The 26,377-nt window shown below is 40.0% G+C and overlaps 1 protein-coding gene across 1 annotated transcript in view; it reads right to left on the reverse strand.

Moving 5' to 3' along the window:
• The window catches only part of BMPR2 (bone morphogenetic protein receptor type 2), a 346,911-nt gene that overhangs the window by 122,542 nt on the left and 197,992 nt on the right, over positions 1 to 26,377 (reverse strand).

Consider the following 26,377-nt stretch of genomic DNA (forward strand, 5'->3'; position numbering starts at 1 on the left):
TAAAATCTGCTAATTATTTACTACAAATAATCCAACAAAAGGGTTATGGGCCCAGGGCCAGGAATTGAAAAAGAAGAGAAATATTACCAGGCAGAAAAAAAGGCCACATTTTTCTCTTAAGTTTTAAAGGAAAGATTCAGTCTGTCTCTCTCTCCCCCCACACAGCAGACAAAAGGCTAAGAAAATGGCTGAGGGAAGAAATTCACCATTGTTCTATTCTCTCAAGGTGCCTAAATTAACTGAGTTTAATTATCGGCAGTGGGAACTAAGATTCATATGTCTCCTTCGAGCAAAAAGATTAAATATATGCTTAGACCAAGACAGAACAGCTGAAAATATGGCTGAATGGGACAATGCAAACTATTATGTGAAGTGCATGCTTTTGGAAGCTCTCTCAGAGAAACAAGCCATATTAGTGGAGGGAAAAGATACACCAAAGGACATTTTATATAAACTGAGAACTATGTATGCAACCACATATGCAAAGCAGCAACAAATTTGGTTGGCAGAGTTGAATGAAACCAAATTAAGGGATAAAAGTAAATGTAATGATCACATTATGCATCTTATGTCTTCATTTCAAAAGTTAGAACTTTCTGGAATTCCCATGTGTGATGCATTGAAAAGAGCATTTCTTTTTACCTCACTATCAAAGAAGTTTGATGTTTTTAGGTCTGTAAATGAGGCCATTGAAGGGCAATCTTTTGAACAGGCAACATCAAAACTAAGGCAGGAATGCATAATAAATGATTCTGAGGAGATGTGTTCTCAAAGCAAGTCAGAGAGAAATGAAACAAATTTCTTGGCAAAGAACAGAGAAAGGCGGAGCTATGGGAAAACTCCACCCAAGGGCAAGCTGATTTGCTACTCATGTGGAAAGGAGGGACATGTATCTAAATGGTGTAAGGAAACACAAAACACTCCCTCTAGCTCACCTAAGCCAATGGAACTAAAGAATTTTCAAACCAGGAAATGTATGAAGGACAAAGATAAACACAAGGGCTTTCTAATGGCAGAAAAATCTTTGACTATGGTAAATAATAATTCAAATGAAAGTACTTGGATTTTGGATTCAGGGAGCACATGCCATTTAACCAATTGTAAGGATTTCTTTCAGGAAATGTGTCCAGAGGAAGGTATTCTTAAAACTGCAAACGCAGGGACTGCTAAGATCCAAGCAAAAGGTATTGGATTCTTAAAATGCAAAGTGTCTAATGAAGTTAAAGAAATTCCTGTAAGTGATGTCTTGTATATTCCCCAAGCAGTTTGCAATATGCTTAGTGTATCTACATTAGATAAGAAGGGATTTGTGATTCATTTTGAAAACAGTAAGTGCACAATCTCTAAAAATGATGAAGTGTATGCTGAAGCTTTTATGCATAATGATGTTTATAAACTGAGCATTTCAGGTGAAGCCTCACATATGGCGCAAGTAAGGAAGAATGATGGTAAATGTAGTCTGGAAATCTGGCATCGCCGCCTGGGACATCGTGATTTTAAGGTGATCCAGGATCTTTACAGTAAGCAACTGGCCACCGGCATTCAGATAAGTGCAGATGCTGGTAAAATGGAGAAATGCATAGACTGTGTTACTCAAAAAGGTGTGAGACCCTCATTTCCTGCATACACAGGAAATAGGAGTAATAAAGTACTGGACTTAATACACAGTGACTTATGTGGACCGTTTAATATCCCATCATTGGGAAATAACAGATTTGTGCTAATATTCTTGGATGATTTCTCTAGATATTGTGTGGCCTATTTGCTGAAAGAAAAAAAGTCAAGTCACAGACATGCTGAAGAAATACGTAGCCATGGTGAGCAATAAATTTGAAAGAAAACCAAAGGTTCTTCAGACCGACAATGGTGGTGAGTTCACTTCACAAAGCATGCGCACATTTCTAGAACAAGAAGGCATTCAGCATATCACAACAGTAGCTTATACACCAGAGCAAAATTCTGTTGCAGAGAGAAAATTTAGGTCACTTGTGGAAATGACCAGATGTATGCTGTCAGATAGCAATCTCCCTAAAAGACTATGGGGGGAAGCCATTCTCACAGCAGTGTACCTACAAAACAGAATGCCAACTAAAGGTGCTGAGCGCACACCACATGAGACATGGCATGGTAGGAAGCCAAACCTGTCACACATAAGAACATTTGGAAGTACAGCATATGCTCATGTACCAAAGCAAAGAAGGCATAAGCTGGATTCCACAACAGAAAGGGGCATTTTAGTTGGCTATGCTCCAGGACACAAAGGATATAGAATTTTGAATCTGAAAACTGGCATTGTTGGCATAAGACATGTTACATATTTTGATGAAAACAAAAGGGTTGATAAAGGCTGGATTATCCCAGATGAGCCTTATCATCCAGAATATGAAACTAGAACCATAATAGACATGCCAGTGTATATAAATGCCATACCAAGGCAGATGTCTGAAAGCAACTCATCTGTATCTAACGAGGAACAGGCAGAGGAAGCAGACACAGAAAGGATCATTGAAGAAGACAGTACAGTTGGAGAAGGGGAATCAATTGGAGAAGGACTCTCAGATTTAGAGGATGCGGAAAGGTCAGACCAACCTGTTGTCAGACGCTCATCCAGGGAAAACAAAGGTGTTCCACCCCCAAGACTGTCTTACCTAACAAAGTCAGCAGAAGCTCAAGAGCCCTTAACATGGGATGAGATTGAGAAAATGCCAGCAGAAGAAGCTGCTGAATGGCATAAAGCTGCACAAGAAGAAATTGATGCATTGGATAAAAATAATACTTGGATTCTTACAAAATTACCTCCTGGCAAGAAAGCTATAGGATGCAAATGGGTATTCAAGTTAAAAAGGAATGCACAAGGAAAAGTGGAAAGGTATAAAGCAAGATTAGTCGCAAAGGGATATCTTCAAAAATATGGAGAAGATTTTGATGAAGTGTTTGCACCTGTAGTGAAACACACGACAATAAGAACACTTCTGAGCATTGCAGTCTCAAAAGGCATGCAAGTCAACCACATTGATGTGAAAACAGCGTTTCTTCATGGAGATATAACTGAAGACTTGTACATGGAACAACCAACAGGTTTCATAAATACAAAACAAAGACAGCTAGTGTGTAAATTAAACAAAGGTCTTTATGGATTAAAGCAAAGTGCAAAATGTTGGAATGACAAATTGCATGAAATATTGACAAATTTAGGTTTTAAGCAAGGTGAAGCAGATAAATGCTTGTACACTAGGTGCACAAATGGACAATATGCATACATTTTAGCTTTTGTTGATGATCTGCTCATTGCAAGCAAAAGTGAGCAAGAGTACAAGGACATTGTAAAGTGTTTAAACCTCAATGTTGAGATAAAAGAACTTGGTAATGTGTCATACTATCTTGGTATAGAAATTGAGAAACAAAATGATGGTTCTTATCTTCTAAGCCAGAAGCAGAAAATAAATGAGCTTATTGAAAGTTTAGGTATGCAAGATGCCCAAGTTGTAAGCACTCCCATGATCACTGATTTTCTGAAGGATGAAACAGTAAGAGAACCTTTACCAGATAACATCCAATATAGATCAGCCATAGGTAAGCTTTTATATCTAGCTACCACATACAGGGCTGATATAGCAAATGCAGTAGGAATTTTGAGCAGAAGGGTCAGCTCACCTACCAAATCAGATTGGACTGCAGTTAAAAGGATGGTAAGGTATTTAAAGGGTACCATTGATTGTAAATTAAAGATTTCAGCCAATAGTAATCCAAAACTAATATGTTACTGTGATTCAGATTGGGCAGGGGATCATTCTGACTATAAATCCACAAGTGGATATGTGTTTATGTATGGAAATGTACAAATTTCATGGGCCAGTCATAAACAAAGTATTGTGAGTTTGTCTTCTACAGAAGCTGAATACGTGGCCGTATCGGAAGCGTGCAGAGAACTGATGTGGATTGAAAAACTTTTGCTGGATTTTGGAATAGCAGAAAAGAGACCAATCCAGATAATGGAAGATAATCAGAGCTGCATCCGACTGTCACAGAATGACAAGGTTCAGTCACGCACCAAGCACATCGCAACGAAATACCACAACGTGCGAGAGTTGGCAAAAGAAGGGGTCATCAGTCTACACTATTGTCACACCAGTGAGATGACAGCTGACATCATGACCAAACCGTTACCCAGAGAACATTTTGTGAATCTGCGTATAAAGCTTGGACTTTGTATGAATAAATAATTGCATGACAGTTATGCATGAGAAGGGGTTTGTTGGAATTTATTGTATTTTACATGCATTGCCTGTCACCTATTATTTCTCTGTGATTACTCTGTGACCTCTGATGTGAATTACTTAGAGAGGTCACACAGCTATGCAACTTCCTGTGGGGGTTAGATGCAGCACATGGAGCACATGGAGCTCATGATCTCTCCTAACCTGAGAGGATCTATGGTGGTGTGAGCATCCATTACCATCTAAGCACATGGAAGGAGCTGATAATACAAATGTATAGTAATATGTATATATAAGCCTGTCTGATTATAATCTAACTACAAACTGTGAGTAAACAGATGTTTTGTTACTTCAACTTTAAAGTGACTCAGCAGTGAATTATTCAGGGGTGAATGAGAGAGAGATGAAGAAAGAAATTAACATTTCTAAAGCTGAAGCTGTGTGTACTAAAATCTGCTAATTATTTACTACAAATAATCCAACAAGAAGACCCCTGCTTACACCTGCTTCCTGTCTCCAGTTATAGGTAGCACCTCTGGGAGTAAATTCCAGAGGTAGGGGCTACTCCTAAGGCTTGGTGTGGGTATCACATGGTACAATTCTTTTTTTGACAAGGGTACAGATAGTGATGATCCTTGAGAGGACCTTAGAGGTGTTAAAGATGTGTAAAGGGCTAACTTATTCTTTTAAGTACTCTGGCCCATTTTGTCTGAGGACCTTGAAAATGAAACATAGAGTTTGATTTTAAGGTCCTCAGAATTCTTAGTAGTATGGAATAAACATTTCAATATAATATTTTGTGTATGTTTTAAATTTCTTTCCAGTCCAACTCTCTTTGTTTCCCCATCACCCTACTGCCTCCCTGAGTATGATGCTTTCTTTCTCATCCCCCTTCAATGTACTCTCTCCTCCTAATCTCCCCTTCAGTGTTCTCTCCCTCAGTTTATTCCCCAGCTCACCCTCCTTTAAAACTCAGTGCTTCAGCATATTACCCCTCACAAACTCTCTCAGCTCATCTCCCCAACAACATAACCCATTAACCTCTCCCCAACAAGTCCCTTCACCAACTTATATCTCTCCACCTACAATCTGTCCTGCAAACTATCTCCCCCCCCTGTTCCACCCTTCTAGTTTTTCTGTTCCTCCTGCTCACCTCCTCACACCCTTCTGTCTCTCTTGTTCACCTCTTGACACTGCCAGCACATCACCTCCTGGCATAGTCATCTTACTGCACCGTATGGCTTTCTCAATGAGGGGCCACACAGTGTCTCAAATCCAGCACTATTCTCAAAACTTTTGTGAGAACAGCCCAGGACGTGAGGCACTGGCACTGTGTGGTTCAGGCTCCAAAAGAGAGACATAGTGCAGGAAGAACATGGAATGGCTTCTCTTCATTTGCGGACAGCTACCCTTACTCCTCCTCCTGCCTCTTTCGGATGTTTACATGATTATGTGCTAGCTCATTATTTTTGCACACAATTCTACAGGACATAACTGTGTAATTCTCTAGGGTGTATTAGAAGTCACCCAACGAGGAGCTTGTGTACTAGTGAGAAAGCCTATTATTAAATGATGGGAAACCTAGATAGCAGAATACAAACTCAGTCTCCAGTTTAGCCCTCAGTCCCATCCTTGGAAACCTCCCCTCCTTGCAAAAGGGACTCTATGGAACCTTAAATTCCTAATGCATCCCCACCTGGTGATAATTGGTTAGTGGGCCTTTATTAGTAGGTGGTATCTGAGGGCATGTTAGGTGTGTGGTGTGTGAGTGGACAAGTACATATGAGTACATGGAGGGCTGTGTGGATGTGGGTATGTATGAGTGGATGACTTGTACGTGGAAGCCTACTCTCTTCCCCCATACATTCACCACTCTTATACCTTATTTTTTTCTTTCCCTTTCCTTCCTCCCATGTCTTTTCCCCACTTCAGCATTTCCCCCTTCCTCTCCACTTTGCTCCAGGCAACTACTCCATCTGGCAGTAGATGATCTTCATAGTGACATACCAAGGGGGATGTCTGACTCCTGGGTGATGGACTGGGACATCAAACTAGAGGTTGCCACTAGAGATGTTCCTGCCAAGCATACCCTGGGTTCAGCCTTCCACTAATTTTGCTTCTGCTCTTCATGCCTCTTTCTTATTCTTATCTCCTGCTTTGACAACATGGCCTACCAGAGTATTCTTCCTGCCGTGGCACTAATATCACTTCCTTTCACTGCCCATGCAGTTCAAATAGCTGATAGATGAACAGCATGAGCAATGAGAGGAAGTGATGCCAGAGCCGCAGCAAGAAGAATGCTCAGGTTACAAGTACCAGGCTGGGGTTACAGAGTGGGAGGAGAGGTGGAGAAAGAGGCAGAGAAGGAGCAGGAACAAAATTAAAGCTTGTAGAGAACAGACTCCAATAATTGGATAGGAGATGGGAGAGATAATGACTCCCAAATTTAGTGGGTAGGTAAAGAGGGAGGAAGAGAGAGCAGCATCTCCCATTGGAAGAACAAGAAGAGACTGGGTAAAAAGTGGAGGGGGACAAAGATTGGATGGGGGGGGGGGCAGTTGGGAACTTGTGAGTGAGTGGGGCAAGCAGGCAGAGAGGAAGACTCAGGAATGAGGGGAAGAGTGGGCATGAGACTGGGTGGAGAAAGAATGGGGATATGTAGCCTGAGCAGAAATTGGAAAGGACAACAGGGACTCGATGATTGGGTGGGGAGGGTTATGAATGCAGATGAGTTAGATGGGCTGGACATGTAAGATAAAAGTAAGTGAAGGGATCAAGACATGGCATGAAGAACCTGGAGGACTGGGGTGAGAGGTAAAGGAAGCCTGTGCAAAGGGCTAAGAGAAGGTGGAATTAGGTCTGGGGAGGGGATGAAAGAGGTGTAATAAGAAGTTTGGTAGTGGTAAGAGACAAAAGGAGGGAGATGAGGAGATAAATGGAACAAGGAATTTGGAACCAATGAAGGGATGAGAGACAGAAGAAAGTAGTGACACTCATGGCGTTCGCTGCAAGCTCTGCTGCCCAAACCACTTTGAGGAAAAGTGCGAACAAGTGGATCGAAGGTCGCTGGTGATTCGAGGTTGTTCCAAAAGGCGAGGAACATTTGTCAAGAAACGCACAGGCGGGCTGCCTGACAAGGCGGTATAGCGAGTAAGTCACCAAAGCTGTTGCTGTAAGGTATGCAGCACAACCGCTAAAGAGGAAAAGTGTGAACGATTGGGATGGAGGTTACTGATGCTAATGAGGCTGTCCCAAACAGTGAGGAACCTTCGACGTTATCAAGGAAAGAAAATTCTCATCCAAATTACTTCACTGTTAGTAATTCAAAGACCATCTGGGTGATATATAACATGATGGTCAAGTCTTACAACACAGTGTTTTTCCCATCTGTTCTACCTTGAACATTGTGCCACTTATACCGTTATTCCAGCAACTTCATCTTATTCTTATATTACAAATATAGCATTAATACAAACAGTACCTAATTTCTATTCTGTCTCACATTGTCATTATCACTGACTCCTGTAATATTCTGCAACAATCTTTGTTAATGCCCTGCTGAGGCTATTTAGATCTAGATGGCAAATGTTTCTTAGTACCACGTTTTGACCTCGTGGCAACCTCTTTAGATGCAGCGCAACCGAAGTACTTTTAAATTCTATTGTCCTTCTAAGGAAAATAACATTATCTGCTTCCCTTCAGCCAATGCATGATCTACTGCCAGTATCCTTATTAAGGAACTGCTAACTTAGATTTTGCTTTATCCACTTATTTGCCTTTGCTTCCTCAATTCTATGGAGTCTGAATTTCAATTAATACTATCTGTGCATATCTGAAACTGTTATTTGCTTAATTGCAGGAAATTGTGTCTAGCTGATGCTATCTCTAGATAATCCAGCTATTAATTTACTGTACCGTTAATGACCTTAATCTGTGTTACTAATACTAACCCTCACCAAGAAATTAATTGGTATACAATGTCAACTGGCATCATTTAACACTGTCTTCATCCTGGAATTTGAATTTAAATTACTGCTTCTATGTATTGACTCTCACTGTCTTATTTGCTGCTAACTGATTCTTAATGGTTTCTACAGCATCACACTGTTTTATTTTGAATTGTATTAATGATTTGTATCATAAGATCTAACCTCTTAGGTTCAAAATGGCCGCCGTGTAGGTCAGACGCATTTTTTGAGCTCCTGCAATTTTCCTTATAATTTCTTCTAAAATGCCGAAGCGGCGGGGGAAGGCGGCTGCCGTTGCCCACCAACGCCTGAGTACCCCTGCTCGAAGCGGACCGATTGATACCTTTTTACAGAGGGCTCTCCAGGACACCAGTACGCCGGTGAGCGGCTCGCTGAATATCCCTGCTGCGGTTGAAGGCTCGCCGGGATCTCTAGAGCTGGAAGTTTCTTTAAGCCCCAACACTCGAACGCCTCCAGCACCTCCAGGGCAAGTTAGACCTGCTCCTTCATTATCGGCGTCTCCTAATCCATACCCGGAAGGGGAGAAGGACGAAGGAAGACCGAGGGCAAATGGAGATCAGGAAGGAGCAGTAACTATACTACCCGGAATAACTGTAGAAGGTGGGAACTCTCCCGTTGGGGTAGACCTTTCCTTACAACAACCAGAGGTACGAACTTTTTCACTTGATTTATTTCAAAGTAAACCCCCAGAGGTTACACTGGACTGCCTTTGGAATTTGATTGTAGATTTGGGCAAAGCTATGATACCACAGATACAAACCCTTAAGCAAGATGTTGCTGAAGTTCAAGATAAGATAAAAGGATTAAAGTCACAGGTGGAAAATCAAGCTAAGGATTTAAAACAAACTCAAGAAACTCAAAACGTAATGTTAAGAGACTTGGCAAATTTGAGAAGGAAGGCGGAAATTATGGAAAATTTTTCCAGAAACAATAACTTGCGCTTTATAAATTTTCCATATATGTCAAATATAGCACCGAAAGAAATGTTAAATTCGTATTTAAAGCAAGTTCTTCAGATAAATGAACAAAATATGCCTCCTTTCACACAAATATTTTATATTCCTTCTTTGAAATTACAACAGCAAGAGACTCAACCCCTAGATGTTTCCGCACTTTTGGAAAGCTCAGACACAGAATTAGTGCTACCAGCCACATTGGTGGCAACCGTAGCCCTATTACCAGATAAACAATGGATACTGAGGCTTTTCTATAAAAATAGAATTAAAATGTTTAAGGGGCTAAAAATTAATATATTCCCGGATGTATCAAGGGAAACACAGCTGCGCCGGAGAAAATTCTTACAAAAAAAGCAAGAAGTGATCAACCTGGGAGCTACTTTTTTCCTTAAATTTCCCTGCAAGTGTCAAATTTCATACCGTAACGAGAAATTTTCCTTTTTAGATCCATCCCAATTGGAGGTGTTTATAACATCTAGGAAGACAGGTGGAGTGGTGACTCCATCTGTTGTTAATGTTTGAAATAAATGTTCAAGTGTCCAGAATTCGTCTGGCCTACAAGTTGTACTGTAATATTTCCTTTACTTTCTTACTTCAACAATGTTTGTATAATTTTTGAACTCCCCATATGGACTTAAATCGGACTGGAAGAAATAATGCTTTAATAATTATATTTTTCCTTTAAAAATTATTCTTTTTCTGTTAATCCGATTTTTCCTGATGCAAGATATTATGCTTGTAAATATGTAAAATTTAATAAATAAAAAAATAAAAAAATAAAAGATCTAACCTCTTAGCTACCAATGCTACATTATACTGCATTATAATGCATTGTTACACTGATTTGTATTATTGATTCACGACCTATAAGTTCTTATAGTGCACCATATTGCATTATAGTGAATAGCATTATTGTTTGTTAAAATCCTATTAGTTATTACTGCTTCTATTGCATCAGATTGCATTTTACTAAATCGTACTAGTAATTGTAAGTTTCACCAGTCATACTATCTAATTGTTAGTCAGTAATTTCCATTATCCTTTTTATATTTTACATAACGCTAAAATGAAAAGTACCAAATTGCTCTTAATAATTTATTCCTTATCCTTGATCTCCCACGTTCTGACCATTAATCCCACAGACAATATACCCACAGTACTTAATCCTTGCAGATTACCTAAATATAATAATCATCACCAGAAGAATAACAACCAACTAAAAGGAATATCTACTACATATGGTTATAACCAATTTAAAGGAAAGAAAGGACAAAATAAGACCAAATTCCAAGAGGATAGACAACTAATAAAAATCAACACACCTTCGACCTTAACTGAATCCTACCAACCAATCCAATTGGGATATATAAACACCAGGCCAGTAGTCAATAAAACAACAACTATAACTGACTAGATCGTATCAGACAATCTTGATCTTCTCTTTATCAGCGAGACCTGGATTCATGATCATAAAGACCCTTTAATTCTAGATTTTTGCCCCCCTGGTTACAAAATTACCCACTGGACGAGGAATGGAAAAAGAGGAGGAGGTATAGCGATAATCCATAGATCCTACTTTAATGTTACTATCATAGGCGAGTCCATACTTCCGCAACTCGAAATTGCCTCAGTCAGAATTGATCATATAAATTTGCGTAACCACCTTAATGTAATCCTGTTTTATAGACCTCCAGGAAATTGGCTTGATTGCCAAACACACATCTTGGACTTTATATCGAACACATGTATCTCTACCTCCAACCTTATTATATTAGGGGATATTAATCTTCACCTTGAAGACCCTAACTCTATCAATGTACGTGAATGTATGGGTTTCTTCCTATTATGGGATCTTCATTGGCCAAACATGGAACCAACCCATATTAAAGGGCACACACTTGATATCATCACGTATAAATTCTCATTAGACCTTAATCTTCTAATAACATCTACAAAATGGACAGCTGTACCATGGTCTGATCATTACAAATTAAATTTTCTCCTCCAATGGCGAAAAAATGACTTACACCATATTAAATAACGTTTATCCTATACCATGAGAGGTCAAATTGACCCGGTCATATTCTGGCAATAATTTTATAATGATGTTTGGTCAACTCAAACGGATTCAGATCACTTTCTTCAAGAATTGGACAACAGGTGCAGAACCATTTTAGACAATATAGCACCACTACAAACTAGAACCTCACGAAGAAAGAACTCAATACTGTGGTTTAATGAAGATCTGAAAAAACTAAAAACCCAAGTTAGAAGGTTAGAACGAGCATGGAGTAAAAAGAAAGACGACTCCACATTCAACGCTTGGAAACATCAACAAAGAAAATACAAATACACCATCAGACAAAAACTAAAATTGGGCCAGACTATAATGATACACATAAACTCTTCCAACTTGTGAGCAAACTATTAGATACCATACCGATTACCTCTAACAGCACAAACACCCCCTCGGCAAATAAACTTGTGAATTACTTTAAAGAGAAAATTGTTAAGTTACGACTTACGTTACATATCAATTCCACAGAATACTTAAAATTTCTTGACTGTCTAGATCCAATCCCCGGTGAACATCCAGTAGACAGAACCTGGACTAACTTGGAATCAACCAAGAGTGCATCAACCTCCCAAGGCCTCAAAAAATTTGCCAAATCCCAATGCAAATTAGATATCTGCCCAAATAACCTTATAAAATTAGCTCATCAACAATTCGTATCTGACCTCACGCTTCATCTGGATTATATGCTACAAAATGGACTATTCCCAAAGGATAAAGGAAACGTTTTACTCACACCTATACCCAAGGACATAAAAAAAAGCACAAATGATGTAACCAACTATCACCCAGTAGCGTTCATCCCTCTGATAACCAAATTAATGGAAAGTATGGTGACCAAACAACTTACCGAATATTTAGATAAATTCTCAATTCTTCACGATTCCCAATCAGGATTTCGAGCTAACCACAGCACCAAAACAGTATTAACTACTCTGCTTAATAAATTCAAACGAACAGTTGCAACTGGCAACAACATACTCCTTCTACAATTTGACATGTCCAGTGCATTCAACATGGTAAGCCATAATATACTATTAAACATTCTGGAATACTTCGGAGTTGGAGGCAACGTCAGCTTTATGGATACCGGAATGCGGAGTTCCCCAAGGATCTCCACTCTCCCCAACCTTTTTCAACCTAATGATGACACCCCTGGCCAAGATGCTACACAGTCAAGACCTTAATCTGTACATATATGCAGATGATGTCACGATCTACATCCCATTCAAACATAATCTAAGGGAAATTATGGATGACATCAATCGCAGCTTCCAAATTATGCATTCATGGACGGTTGCTTTGCAATTAACACTGAAAAAACACAGTGTCTTATACTTACATCACAATATAATACAAGTAAATTCTCCTCCATTACCACACCAAACTTTTCCCTTCCTATCTCAGACACCCTGACGATTCTCAGAGTTACCATTGATCGAAATCTCACACTTGAAAGCCATGTGAAGAATACAACTAAGAAGATGTTTCAAGCAATGTGGAAACTCAAGAGATTAAAACCTTTCTTCCCAAGAGGTATTTTTCGCAACCTGGTACAATCGATGGTGATGTCATCTAGACTATTGCAATGCGCTTTATGCTGGTTGTAAAGAGCATATCATCAAGAAACTTCAGACAGCTCAGAACACCGCAGCTAGACTAATATTTGGAAAGACAAAGTACGTAAGTGCTAAGCCTCTAAGAGAGAGGCTGCATTGGCTTCCAGTTAAAGAACGTACTGTGTTCAAAGTGTGCACTCTGATTCATAAGGTTATTTGTGGAAATGCTCCAGCCTACATGTCAGACCTTATTGATCTCCCACCCAGAAATGCTAAAAGATCTGCACGCACATTCCTGGGACTTCACTTCCCAAGTTGTAAAGGTCTAAAATACAAACTAGTACATACGTCTAGCTTTTCCTACATTAGCACACAGATGTGGAATGCATTGCCACTTGACCTGAAGACTATTCATGACCTAATCAACTTTTGAAAATCATTAAAGACTTACCTTTTCAACAAGACTTGCATAATAATCAATAATAGGATTTCTAACATACCGCTATTCACTTGATATTCTGACTGTTCTCTTGTTTACTGAATTGATTATATCCACTATGTTTCACTTGTTCTATATGTAATTAATTATGTATCTACTCTTGAATGACGCTTGACATGATGTAATATTGTAAGCCACATTGAGCCTGCAAATAGGTGGGAAAATATGGGATACAAATGCAACAAATAAATAAATAGTCCTGTATCAAAGTGACCAATAGGCTGAGAAAGATGTTGAATAATAATAGCGATAAAATAGAGCCCTGGGGCACACCACATGAAATAGTTTGGAAAAATGCTAAATTCCTTAATCATATATGCAGCTGAAAAAAACAAAAATCCCATAAGGTTCTTAAACTTCTTTGGGACCCAGAAGATACTTTTTTACAATCTGACTCCAAGGATAGTGATTGAGATTGTTAATCCAACTCCTCCAATAACTGTTATATATGTTGTTCATTATGTTAAACCTACACATTGATATATGCACGTCTTGTTAAACTATATAATTTCAATAAAAATTATTGAACTAAAAAGGAAAATGTTTCTACATTAATTGCTACTTTACAATCTTTTCAAAAGCTTACTAAAATAATACATTTCCAAAGGACATATTATAATTTGCGCATATGAAACAAGAAAAAGTGTGTTACTATGGTTATGACAGCTAAAGGCCAAGTACGGCTGTATTTCAGTGGCACAGACTGTTGATTTTGTTCTCCTCCTTTAACTTTCAGCATCAGATGTCCATCACAGGTATTTTAGCAACACATAAAGCTTACGTGTCCCAAATCAAAGCACAGAAAACAGTGGATGAAAAATAAAGGAACAGCAAGATACTGTTTTCCAACTATGTTTATAAGCCTCCAGATCATATAAAACAGAACAGTACATTTCATTAGCTTCTAGAATGCGTTGCCCCAGCAATGCTACGCACTACTGGAGCCCAGATTAAAAAACACAGTGCCCCTACACCTTAGACAAAGAGGGAGAGGCAGGGCCACTTGCTTCTGGCAGATCTGCACTGCTGTTGTAGCCCTGCTCTCTGACATCTTACATCAGTTGGGAGTGCTAGGGGAAGGGAGAGATCAAGAGATACAGTTTTTGCTTCCTCCCCCTTATTAATTCTAGGCAGGGAGACCCTCAGGGTCTGATTGTCATAGGTCCTACAACCTGTAGGGTCAATCCTGGGGAGGGGAGCACACTTGAGGTCCATTTACTAAGGCGCACTAACAGATTTAGCACCCGCTAATGATTAGCGTGCTCAAAATGATAAGACACTCATAGGAATATAATGGGCATCTTATCATTTAGTGCATGCTAATTGTTAGCATGTGCTAAATCTGTTTGTGCACCTTAGTAAAAGGACCCCTTAATAAACAAAAGATGCAGGTTAGTCAGGTCATTTCTTAATATTAAAAAAAAATAAATAAAAGTTTGACTGTTGAGGCTCTATATAGGACAACAGAAGAGGAGGCTCATTTTCAAAGCACATAGACTTACAAAGTTACATAGATTACTAGGTGACTCATTTTCGAAAGAGAAAAATGTTTAAAAAGTGTCATAAAGCAGCATTTGGATAGACTTCTCAAAACGTCCAAATTGGTATTTTCAAAACCTATTTTGCAAACATTTATCTGTGTATTTCATCTGCAGTGCATCCAAATCATGAGGGGGCATGTAAGGGATTAGGGTGGGCTTAGGGCGTACCTAAAACTTGGATGTTTTACAGCCATAATGGAACAAAACGAAAGCATCTAGGGTGAAAACTTCAATGTTTTGGTCTAGACCTGTTTTTAGAACAATTAAGGCACAAAAAGGTGCCCTAAATGACCAGATGGCCACTGGAGGGAAAGATGGATGACCCCCCCCTTACTCCCCTAGTGATTACTGATCCCCTCCCACCCACCCCCAAAAACATGAATAAAAATAGTACTTACCAGTCTCTATGACACCTTCAGATGTAATGGCAAGATCTATTAGAGCAACAAGCAGGACCCTGGAGTAGTATAGCGGTCAGTGCACTGCACTGTTGAGAAGAGGACTGAGGCCCATGTTGACCTCTATCTGTTACACTTGTGGTGGAAAGTGTCAGCCCCCCAAAGCCCTACTGTACTAACATTTAGTTGACCCATTCACCCATAAGGGCTATTGTAGTGGTATACAGTTAGGGGCAGTGTAAGGCTCAGGAGACAAGATAAGGGAGCAACAGTGAGATGTGTACCTGGAAGTCTACAGCAGTGCCCCCTAGGGTTCCTCACTGGGATGTCTGTGTGATGAGTCCACTAAAAATGCTGGCTCCTCCTACATAGTAATTTCTATGGTTTTCACTTGTACTTTTTTTTTCAAAAATGGTCCAAAAGGATAAACACACAAAGCACAAAAAGATGTTACATGCGGTATTAAAAAAAAAAAGATAGACATACTGCTTTTTTGAAAAAGGCTAAATTTCTTATTCAGATTTGGGATTTTTAGCGCAAAACTTCCAAAGTCCAACTTAGACATCATATTGAAAATGTGCCTCTATGCAACTTTGTAAGTCTATGTGCTTTGAAAATGAGCTCCATAACATGATGCGTATTTAGAAATGCAAGTGAAATTTATTGAACTGTGCATCTACCTTTGTGCTGCAAGCATGCAAGGGGGTTGTGTTTTTATTAGCACCAGAGGGGGCAAGCATGAACTTCTGGGGACTTAAGCTAATGTGTCTTATGTTTTATAGTATTTTCTATTCATGTTTTAACAGGCCATGTTCATTATGGTAATCTATCTATTTCCCGCTGAGACATCTTAAGTTTTCCCCATGGAATCCCTTGCTCAACATCATGCTGTTAAGCAACTCTCTTTCATGCTGGTTAACGCATGTTTCATAGTTCATTAATATTTGACTTTGTGACTCTATCATTGATATCTTGGTGTAAATGAATCCTGGGGCCTGGGTTGCTGGACTCTGATGCAGTGTTACTAAATCAATTCGCCCTAAGAATTATGTCTGGGAATTACACTGTGGTTTTACCAACAAGGGTAGTGGTGATCTCATAAAACAAATGTTTTAAAAAAATGCATCACTGACCATCTTTGCATAGTGACAAATTAGAAGGTCTTTTATTATGATTTTCTGGACTACTGATTTCCTAAAAGTAGTAGAGTTTTTATCTTAGAACATTGACTTTAATGTACATCACACTATTTTAACTTACATTTGGATCAGATTCCTCTTTATACCACATCAACAATTTTTATTTTCTATGGAGGCATTAAGTGTAGTGCAGATTGTTTAGGGCCCAACTTGAAATACTGGCCATACGCTAGATCTAATTTTTACTGTCAGATCATTATAGATTACAGTCTGATTTACATTTGCCTTGTAGTTTTAACTCCCATAATTTTCTCTTAAATTGGAAGCACCCCAGCCAGTCAGGTTTCCATGATATCCGCAATGAATACTCATGAGAGAGATTTGCATCCACTGCATTCACTGCATGCAAATCTATCATGAATATTTATTATGGATATCCTGAAAACCTGACTGGCTGGGGGTGCCTCCAGGATCAGGTTTGGGAACCACTGCCTTAAACAGATAAGGGATAAAATAGATTCTGAAAAATTAAAAGAGGTATGGCTGCCTAATTTCTATAAATAATATGGCTCCTTTTAAATCCATTGTCATTTGACAAGACTGTGTGGTTCCCTGGTTCACAGTGGTGTTGTGCAAGTATAAGCACACTTTTTACAAAGCTGAGAGAGACTCGAGAAAATCCCCATTTCCAGGCATATTAGATCATTACAAAGACCTGTTTAAAAATTATACTAATGAAATTAATGCATCTAGGACAGATTTTTATAAGACAAAAATTAAAATGGCCTTTAATCACCTGCATGAATTGTATACTACAGTCCATTTTCTAACAGCTCAAGGAACTCAATGATTAGTTCTTGTTTTGAAAAGTAAAGATTATGTGGAATTCTTTCAAAAGAAAGAGACAGATCTTTGTAAATGCTTTGATATACTGTATCTCCATTGCCAAATTCTTTACATGGCATGCCCTGCTTATATCTAGAAAGAATTTAATCAAGTCTCTGATACTGAAATTATGGTAATTTTATCATCTTTAAAATCAAATAGATGTTCTTTTGCCTTTGCAGCCTAGTTGTGTTGAAGATGCTGAAGGGCAAGATTTGTCTTAGTGTGGCTCAATTAGTTAATGCTTCTTTAACCAGTGGTGTGGTTACTCATGCCTTAAAGATGACTAGTGTGCATCATCTGATACTGAAAAGAATACTTTAAGCCATAATGATCCAGCTAGTTACTGCCTGATATCTTCTTTGCCAGCACTAGCCAAGAATCTTGAAAAATAGGTTTGAATCAATTAAGTTTATTGTTGAGCATGACATGTTTGATCTTTATCAATGGGGATTCTGATGTGTATACTGCACTGAGTGGAAGAGTGGCCTAGTGGTTAGGGTGGTGGACTTTGGTCCTAGGGAACGGAGGAACTGAGTTCGCTTCCCACTTCAGGCACAGGCAACTCTTTGTGACTCTGGGTAAGTCACTTAACCCTCCATCGCCCCATGTAAGCCGCATTGAGCCTACCATGTGTGGGAAAGCGCGGGGTACAAATATAACAAAATAAAATTACTATCAAATATTGATGTAAATTTGATGTGGTCCTATCTTTGTGCTAATATTTTTGGAAATAACAGACACCTTCGATAACTTAAATCATGATATTTTGCTAACTAGGCATGCACAGATCAGAATGGCAGGAAAAGTATTTAATTGGTCTTTATTTTCAGACAGGTCTCAAAAAATTGTGAACGCTTCTAAAACAGAGATGAGTATGGCTTCTGGAATCCAACAGAAAGCAGGATCTGGGGCAGCATGGTTTTACTAGAGGTAGGTCTTTTGAGATGAATCTATGACAGGTGACGAGAAAGTTAGATTGGGAGAGAGAACTAGATGTGATGTACTTTAAATTTCAGCAAAGCTTTTGGCAAGGTTCCTCCCAGGCAACTTATAAACTAAGAACCCTTGGTATGGGTCCTAAATTGACTGTGTTAGAAACTGGTTGAGTAGAAGGTGACAAAGGAAAAGGGCATTTACCAGTGGTGTGCTGTACAGATTAGATGTTGGTTCAATTCTTTTTAACATTTTTGTAAGCGATATGGTAGAAGGACAGTGTGCTTAGAAACATACAAGGCAATGAAACCAATGAGTTTATGCAGCTCATTTATCATAATTTATGATTTATCAGTTTTTCTATAAAAGAACACCCTATTTCTAACTCAAATGTAACCAGGTTTCCACTACTTTTAATGCTATTTTTCAGTTTGGTCACTAAATAGGAATTTGTCATAAGTAAGGCATAGATGAAGGTGCCTTGAAATTACAGCAAGAGAAATAATAGCAGATACTGAAAATATCACAAATATCCTGGCTCCCTGGACATTTATAAAAAAATGTTGCCATTGAGTTCGTTATTTAAGCAACTTGTTTCGAGGTCAGAGCTTATCATTACATAGTAACATAGCAAGTGACGGCAGATAAAGACCTGAACGGTCCACCCAGTCTGCTCAACAGTCACATTCATTATCAATTCAAGATTAATATCACGTTCATTGTTGATTTAATTTACTTGATCATGGTTTTTCTTTGGTGTTTCTGGGACATAGATCAAAGAAGTCTGCCCGGCTTTGTCCTTATGTTCTAACTACTGGAGTTGCCGTCAAAGCCTACTCCAGCCTATCCAAATCCGTCTTGTCACTTGCGGAACAAAGACCATAAAAGTCTGTCTGGAACTATCTTCACGTTCCAAACCTCTGGAGTTTCGTTGAAACTCTCACTTTATCTATAAAACAGGAAAAAGACTGTTTGGAACCTATCTTGTATCTGATAAAAACTCTGGTATGAAAATTTGGCAAAACGTATACATATAATGCCTGGCTCATTAGTCCATATCAGACAGGTTTTATAATAAGAGTTTGCCTTTGGTAAATAATGCATTTGAAAATGCTGCAAAGTCTGTGGCATTAAAGGTTAGGTTATTTTTTCTTGATATACCACCATTATTTTAATGTAAATCAAAGCAATTTACAAATCAAATATCAAAAACAGGAAAGAAACTACAATGTTGGATAGGAGAGAATTCAAGCATTCACACACAATGATAAAAAAGATTCCCCTCTCTTAAAGGCTTTGGGAGATTATTCCATAAATATGGTGTCAAAAATCAAAAGCACTCTTATGTGTCCACTCAAGCTGCACCAAAAATGGGGAAGTGAGAACCAGATGGTGATCATCAAGCCCTGATGTTGGAGGCAGACTTGGACATAGTTGCAATCACAGAGACATGGCTCAATGGTTCCCATGAATGGGATGCAAACATACCAGGCTATAATCTTTTTAGGAAGGATAGAGAGGGGCGTAAAGGTGGAGGAGTAGCTCTGTATGTGAGAAATGATATCACAGCGACTGAAATGACTGGGAACTGGGGAAAGGAAGAAGCGATATGGATCACCTTAAAAAGAGAGGATAGAACCTCTGTCCACGTGGGTGTTGTCTACAGACCCCCGACACAATTAGAGGAACTAGATAAAGATCTGATCGCTGATATTCAAAGGTTGGGGAAGAAAAGAGAGGTGCTGTTGTTGGGAGATTTCAATCTGCCAGATGTAGATTGGAAGGTTCCGTCTGCGGAATCGGAAAGAAGTAGAGAGATCGTGAATGCTTTTCAAAGTGCTTTGCTCAGACAAATGGTGACGGAACCCACGAGGGAGGGAGCGACGCTAGATCTGGTACTCACAAATGGGGATAATGTGTCAAATGTCCGAGTGGGTGCCCACCTGGGCAGAAGTGACCATCAAACGGTTTGGTTTGATATGACGGCTGAAGAGGAGGGTGGCCACTCAAAACTCAAAGTCCTGGATTTCAAGCATGCTGACTTTAGTAAAAATGGGGGAATACCTGAGGAAGGAGCTAATGGGATGGGAGGAAATACAAGAAGTGGAAGGACAGTAGTCCAGGCTGAAAGAAGCTATAAATAGGGCCACGAACCTTTATGTAAGGAAAGTAAATAAAAGCAAGAGAAAAAGGAAACCGATATGGTTCTCCAAGCAAGTGGCTGAGAAAATAAAGGCTAAAGAGTTGGCGTTCCAGAAATACAAAAAAATCTCAAGAAAAGGAACACGAGGAGGAATACCGGACGAAACTGAAAGAAGCCAAGAGAGAGATACGTTTGGCGAAAGCGCAAATGGAAGAACAAATGGCTAGAAACGTAAGGAGGGGTGGCAAAATTTTCTTCAGGTATATTAGTGAAAGGAGAATGACTAAAAAGGGAATTGTGAGACTAAAGATACTGCAAACCGCTATGTGGATAATGATGAAGAAAAAGCTAATTTGCTAAATAGATACTTCTGTTCTGTTTTCACAGAAGAAAATCCTGGAGAAGGACCGCGATGGACTGGAAAAAGTACAAATGAGATTGAAGTGGATAGAGCACCGTTCACGGAAGAGAGTGTGTATGAACAACTTGAAAAGCTAAAGGTGGACAAAGCCATGGGACCGGATGGGATCCACCCTAGGATATTGAGGGAGCTCAGAGAGGTTCTGGCGGGTCCTCTTAAAGATTTGTTTAATATATCCTTGCAGACAGGAGAGGTTCCGAGGGATTGGAGAACGGCGGATGTGGTCCCTCTTCACAAAAGTGGTGATAGGGAAGAAGCTGGAAACTACAGGCCGGTAAGCCTCACTTCGGTTATTGGAAAAGTAATGGAAGCGATGCTGAAGGAAAGGATAGTGAATTTCCTGGAAGCCAATAAGTTGCAAGATCCCAGACAACATGGTTTTACCAAAGGGAAATCGTGCCAAACGAATCTCATTGAATTTTTTGATTGGGAGACAGGAGAACTGAATCAGGGACGAGCTATGGACGTAATCTACTTAGATTTCAGCAAAGCTTTTGACACGGTTCCCCACAGGAGGCTTTTAAATAAACTGGATAGGCTGAAGATAGGACCCGAAGTGGTAAACTGGATTAGGAACTGGTTGACGGACAGACACCAGAGGGTGGTGGTGAATGGAATTCGCTCGGAGGAGGGAAAGGTGAGTAGTGGAGTGCCTCAAAGATCAGTACTGGGGCCGATTCTGTTCAATATATTTGTGAGTGACATTGCCGAAGGGTTAGAAGGTAAAGTTTGCCTATTTGCGGATGATACTAAGATCTGTAACAGAGTAGACACCCCGGAGGGAGTGGAAAACATGAAAAAGGACCTACGGAAGCTAGAAGAATGGTCTAAGGTTTGGCAATTAAAATTCAATGCGAAGAAATGCAAAGTGATGCACTTAGGGAGTAAAAATCCACGGGAGACATATGTGTTAGGCAGGGAGAGTCTGATAGGTACGGATGGGGAGAGGGATCTTGGGGTGATAGAATCTGAGGATTTGAAGGTGACGAAACAGTGTGACAAGGCGGTGGCCGTAGCTAGAAGGTTGTTAGGCTGTATAGAGAGAGGTGTGACCAGCAGAAGAAAGGGGGTGTTGATGCCCCTGTATAAGTCGTTGGTGAGGCCCCACCTGGAGTATTGTGTTCAGTTTTGGAGGCCGTATCTTGTTAAGGATGTAAAAAGAATTGAAGCGGTGCAAAGAAAAGCTACGAGAATGGTATGGGATTTGCGTTACAAGACGTATGAGGAGAGACTTGCGGACCTGAACATGTATACTCTGGAGGAAAGGAGAAACAGGGTGATATGATACAGACATTCAAATATTTGAAAGGTATTAATCTGCAAACGAACCTTTTCTGGAGAGGCGAAGGCAGTAGAACGAGAGGACATGAAATGAGATTGAAGGGGGGCAGACTCAAGAAAAATGTCAGGAAGTATTTTTTCACGGAGAGAGTAGTGGATGCTTGGAATGCCCTCCCGCGGGAGGTGGTGGAAACGAAAACGGTAACGGAATTCAAACATGCGTGGGATAAACATAAAGGAATCCTGTTCAGAAGGAATGGATCCTAAGGAGCTTAGCCGAGATTGGGTGGCAGAGCTGGTGGCGGGAGGCGGAGATGGTGCTGGGCAGATTTATACTGTCTATGCCAGAGCCGGTGGTGGGAGGCGGGACTGGTGGTTGGGAGGCGGGGATAGTGCTGGGCAGACTTATATGGTCTGTGCCAGAACTGGTGGTGGGAGGCGGGGCTGGTGTTTGGGAGGCTGGGATAGTGCTGGGCAGACTTATACGGTCTGTGCCCGGAAAAGGACAGGTACAAATCAAGGTAAGGTATACACAAAAAGTAGCACATGTGAGTTTATCTTGTTGAGCAAACTGGATGGACCGTGCAGGTCTTTTTCTGCCGTCACCTACTATGTTACTATGTATCAAAGGACTGAAGTGCAAGCGATGGAATATATGAGGTAACAAGAAAGCCAAATATCCGAAAGAACGTTCATTGATGGCTTTAAAAGTCAGAAGCAATATTTTGTATCGAAACCTAAAGGTAACGGGCGGAGAAAAACCAATAGTGGCCAGACATGATCATACTTATGAGTGTGACATAAAAAAATGACCTACATTCTGCAATGTCTAAGGCATTTTAGGTGATAATCCAGAACACCCGCATAGACTAGATTATCAATAGTCCAATTTGAGCAATACGTACACAGGTAAAAAAGTCTTCAAAATATCATAGCCACCAACCCTCCTCTATCCCCCACCCTCCAACCAATCTTTAAGTTAGCAATAATAGAAGAGTGAACTCTGCCACTAGGCAGATTAAGGTGTCTACCTATGGTGGCAGAATGGGGTGGGGGTGGGGCAGCAGTCAAGCACAGAAGAAAAGCAGCATTATAAAGCTGCTCTGAGCCCAATGGTAGGCTTTTCTGTACAGGTCTGTGCTCAAGTCCTGCCACATTCTGCCCCCCCCCCCCCCATCTAACAGGAATTATGCATCCGGGGTGGGGGAGGGAGTGGGGGGGGGGGGGGAGCAGGACTGAGCACAGACTTATGCTGTTTTACCTGTGCTTCTTGCTGCTCGGACAGAAATAGGGCAGTAGCAAAGGCAGGCCCAGGAGGGGGAAAGGAAGGGGGCAGATGCTGGCCACCTGAAGGGTTTGTGAGGGGAAGGCAAATGCTGGACACTGCAGGGGGAGGGAAAGGTGGGAAGGAAAGGGAAGATGCTATGGGGATTAGGGTGAAGGAAATGGAAAGGGACATACTTGACTATAGTGGTGGGAAGATAAGCGGTAGGGCCTTATTATGCCTCTTTGGAAGGGAAGGAGGGACAGCCCAGTATAAGATACTACAAGAAAGTCCCAGGGTCGTCCTATGCATAAAGAAACCCCTGAACCAGATCACTCACCCAGTAAAACCATTATGATTTTCATTCAATGCATCCTTTTAGATGTGCATTAAATCTGGATTCCATATAGGATTAGACAGAATCTCAATATAAATCTTACTTCTCCAGTTCTGTAGTGTACACTCTACAAGAAACTTGGATGTTTCCCCCTACTAATCATCATAGATCGCTGTAGATACTTTTTCTCTATGCAATATTTATAGGGAAAGCACATATGAGAACTTGGCTTTTGAAAATTTCCAGTGGAGAATAAGCTGTCATAACATCAGCAGAACCACCACCATTTCAAAGGTGACAGGAGTGAGAAAAGTAGGATCTTTGACCCCTTCCTTGGACCAGGGAAATATTACATAGTGCATTGAAAATCAGCAGCACACCGGAAGTAAATTATTACTGCAGTCTATTACATTGGGCTGTACAAACTTAATACATTTGAGAATAGTTCCCGTGATATTGGATAGCTCAAAAGCTGCAGCAGTAACAGGTGGGAGAAGAATTTCAGAAGCAGTGGGTGGTAGGAAGGCTCCTGTAGTAATAGCTGAGAAAGAGGAAAGAAATATTCTGCAGGTTGTCAAACTCATGTAATCTGGCAAAGTAAGGAAAAAGCTTTCTACCTTCAATTCCCTTACAGCACATCAAATTAGTCAACAAGCTCCAGACCTTGGAACTTATGAATCATCGCATTCTGAATCTGATTTAAAAAAAAAAAAACCCAGAAAATAAAAGCCTCCTTCACTTTATTTGATATGCTTTATGCATCCTCCAATTCGACCTGGTACAATATGCCTACAGTTTTTGCCTAATTAGTATCCTTTAAAAAAATCTATTTGCCACATTTAAAAAAAATCTGTTTGTAAGATATGTTAATAAATGCTCGTTAGTAAAGCCAGAAGTTGTAGATAGGGTTTTAAAAGAACAGTTCGTTTATAACTGGAAATTAAATGGAACATTTTAATTAACAACATACTAAACAGATTGCTTATTTACTATTTGAACAATCATATTTGCTTTAATGCATGGGGTTAGACCCCCATTTCACACAATGTATATAAATCTGAAAACCATAAGAAATAAGTATATTTTCAAAAGAGGAAAAAACATCTAAAAAGTGGCATAAAGCAACATTTGGACCTTTTTCTCACAAATCGAAACTCATTTTTCAGATGGTTTTCTATGCTGTTCACCTGCAGTGCGTTCAAATCTCAAGAGGGAATGTCAGGGCATGTTAAGGGCAGGATTTGGGTGTTCCAAAGAATTGGACGTTTTTCAACAAAGAAAGCACAAAAAGAGGCTTCAAGACTGGAACAATGGAGAATCCTTTAATGCAATATACCCGACACAGGCCATGTTTTGACACAGAACGCCTGCCTCAGAGAGGTCTAATAATATACTCCGCAATGGTAAATAAAATAAAAAATGGTCCTTCTAACCACACTGCATCAGGGTATGAAGCAGAACAGACCAAGCAATAATGGCTTCCAACAAACCTCTGGCAGGCGTTCTTCTGTGCCGAAACACGGCCCGTATTAGGTCTATTGCATTAAAGGATTCTCCATTGTTTCAGTGTTAAGGGATCTTTTGTGCTTTCTTTGTTATCTTGGTTTGTGTACTTTTCGACCCTCTCCTTTTGCTACTTGGACGTTTTTCAACCACAAAGGAACAAAACAAAAACTTCAAGGACTAAAACTAAGACGTTTGGAGCTAGACCTGTTTTTAGAACGAATAATCCACAAACAAGTGCCCTAAATGACCAGATAATCACTGGAGGAATAAAGGAATGACTCCCCCTCTTATTTCTTGATGCTGCAAAGCTAGAAAGGAAAAGAATGTGATGAAGGATGCTTCAAAGCTAGCCATGATCATAACTGATAGCTGGTTGAAACTTAGAACAAGCACCCCATTATTTCTAAAAATTGAATTTTTATTCTGAATTTGATGAAACGGATGCAAATGAAACATATTATTAATGCATTTCTGGAGACTTACGGATATTTACATATTTACCTAAATTAATATTAGATATGTTTACATGACATAAGTGAAAAACGACAAAATTTAAAAACATCTGGCATACCAGGTTGAATCCTGCCTTTTCAATTTGCAATCTTAGGGCCCCTTTCACAAAGCGGCGATACGCATACTACCACTTTGCTGTGTGCCAAATCAGGACTACCACCAGGCTACTGCAGGATTCCGGTGGTATTTCCCACCCCCAGCACATGTCATTTCTGGCGCAACTAAAAATTTTAAAATGTTTGTAGCGCAGGGGCTTACCCAGTGGTAATCACTGCCTGACCCTGCTCTAATCACAGGGATTGACACGTGGCCATTTCCGGGAGAAACCCTTACCGCCGCCGCCTGTTTAGGTGATGGTAAGGGCTCCCCCTGGAAACGGTCACGTGCCAATCTCTGTGATTAGCGCAGGGCCATTTCTTTCTTTTTTTTTGGTCGAAAACAACCTTTTACCTGCTGTGGTAAAAGAGGGCCTCGGTGTGCGGCAATTCCATGCGCCGATGCCACCATAAGCCCCCCTTTATCGCAGCTTGGTAAAGGGGGCCCTTATTGAATGGAAGGTTGATCACAGCTTCTACAGCTGACACCTATCTCTCCCATGCAGACAGAACCACCATACTTGAAAAAGACAAACTGGTTATGCAGCTTGGAGAATTCTGCCTATCTCTCCTATAAGTAGAAGATATGACCCAGCCATGTGAGCCTGAATTGGCTGCAATGCA

Source organism: Microcaecilia unicolor, chromosome 7, assembly GCF_901765095.1.
Source record: "Microcaecilia unicolor chromosome 7, aMicUni1.1, whole genome shotgun sequence".
Taxonomy (NCBI): domain Eukaryota; kingdom Metazoa; phylum Chordata; class Amphibia; order Gymnophiona; family Siphonopidae; genus Microcaecilia; species Microcaecilia unicolor.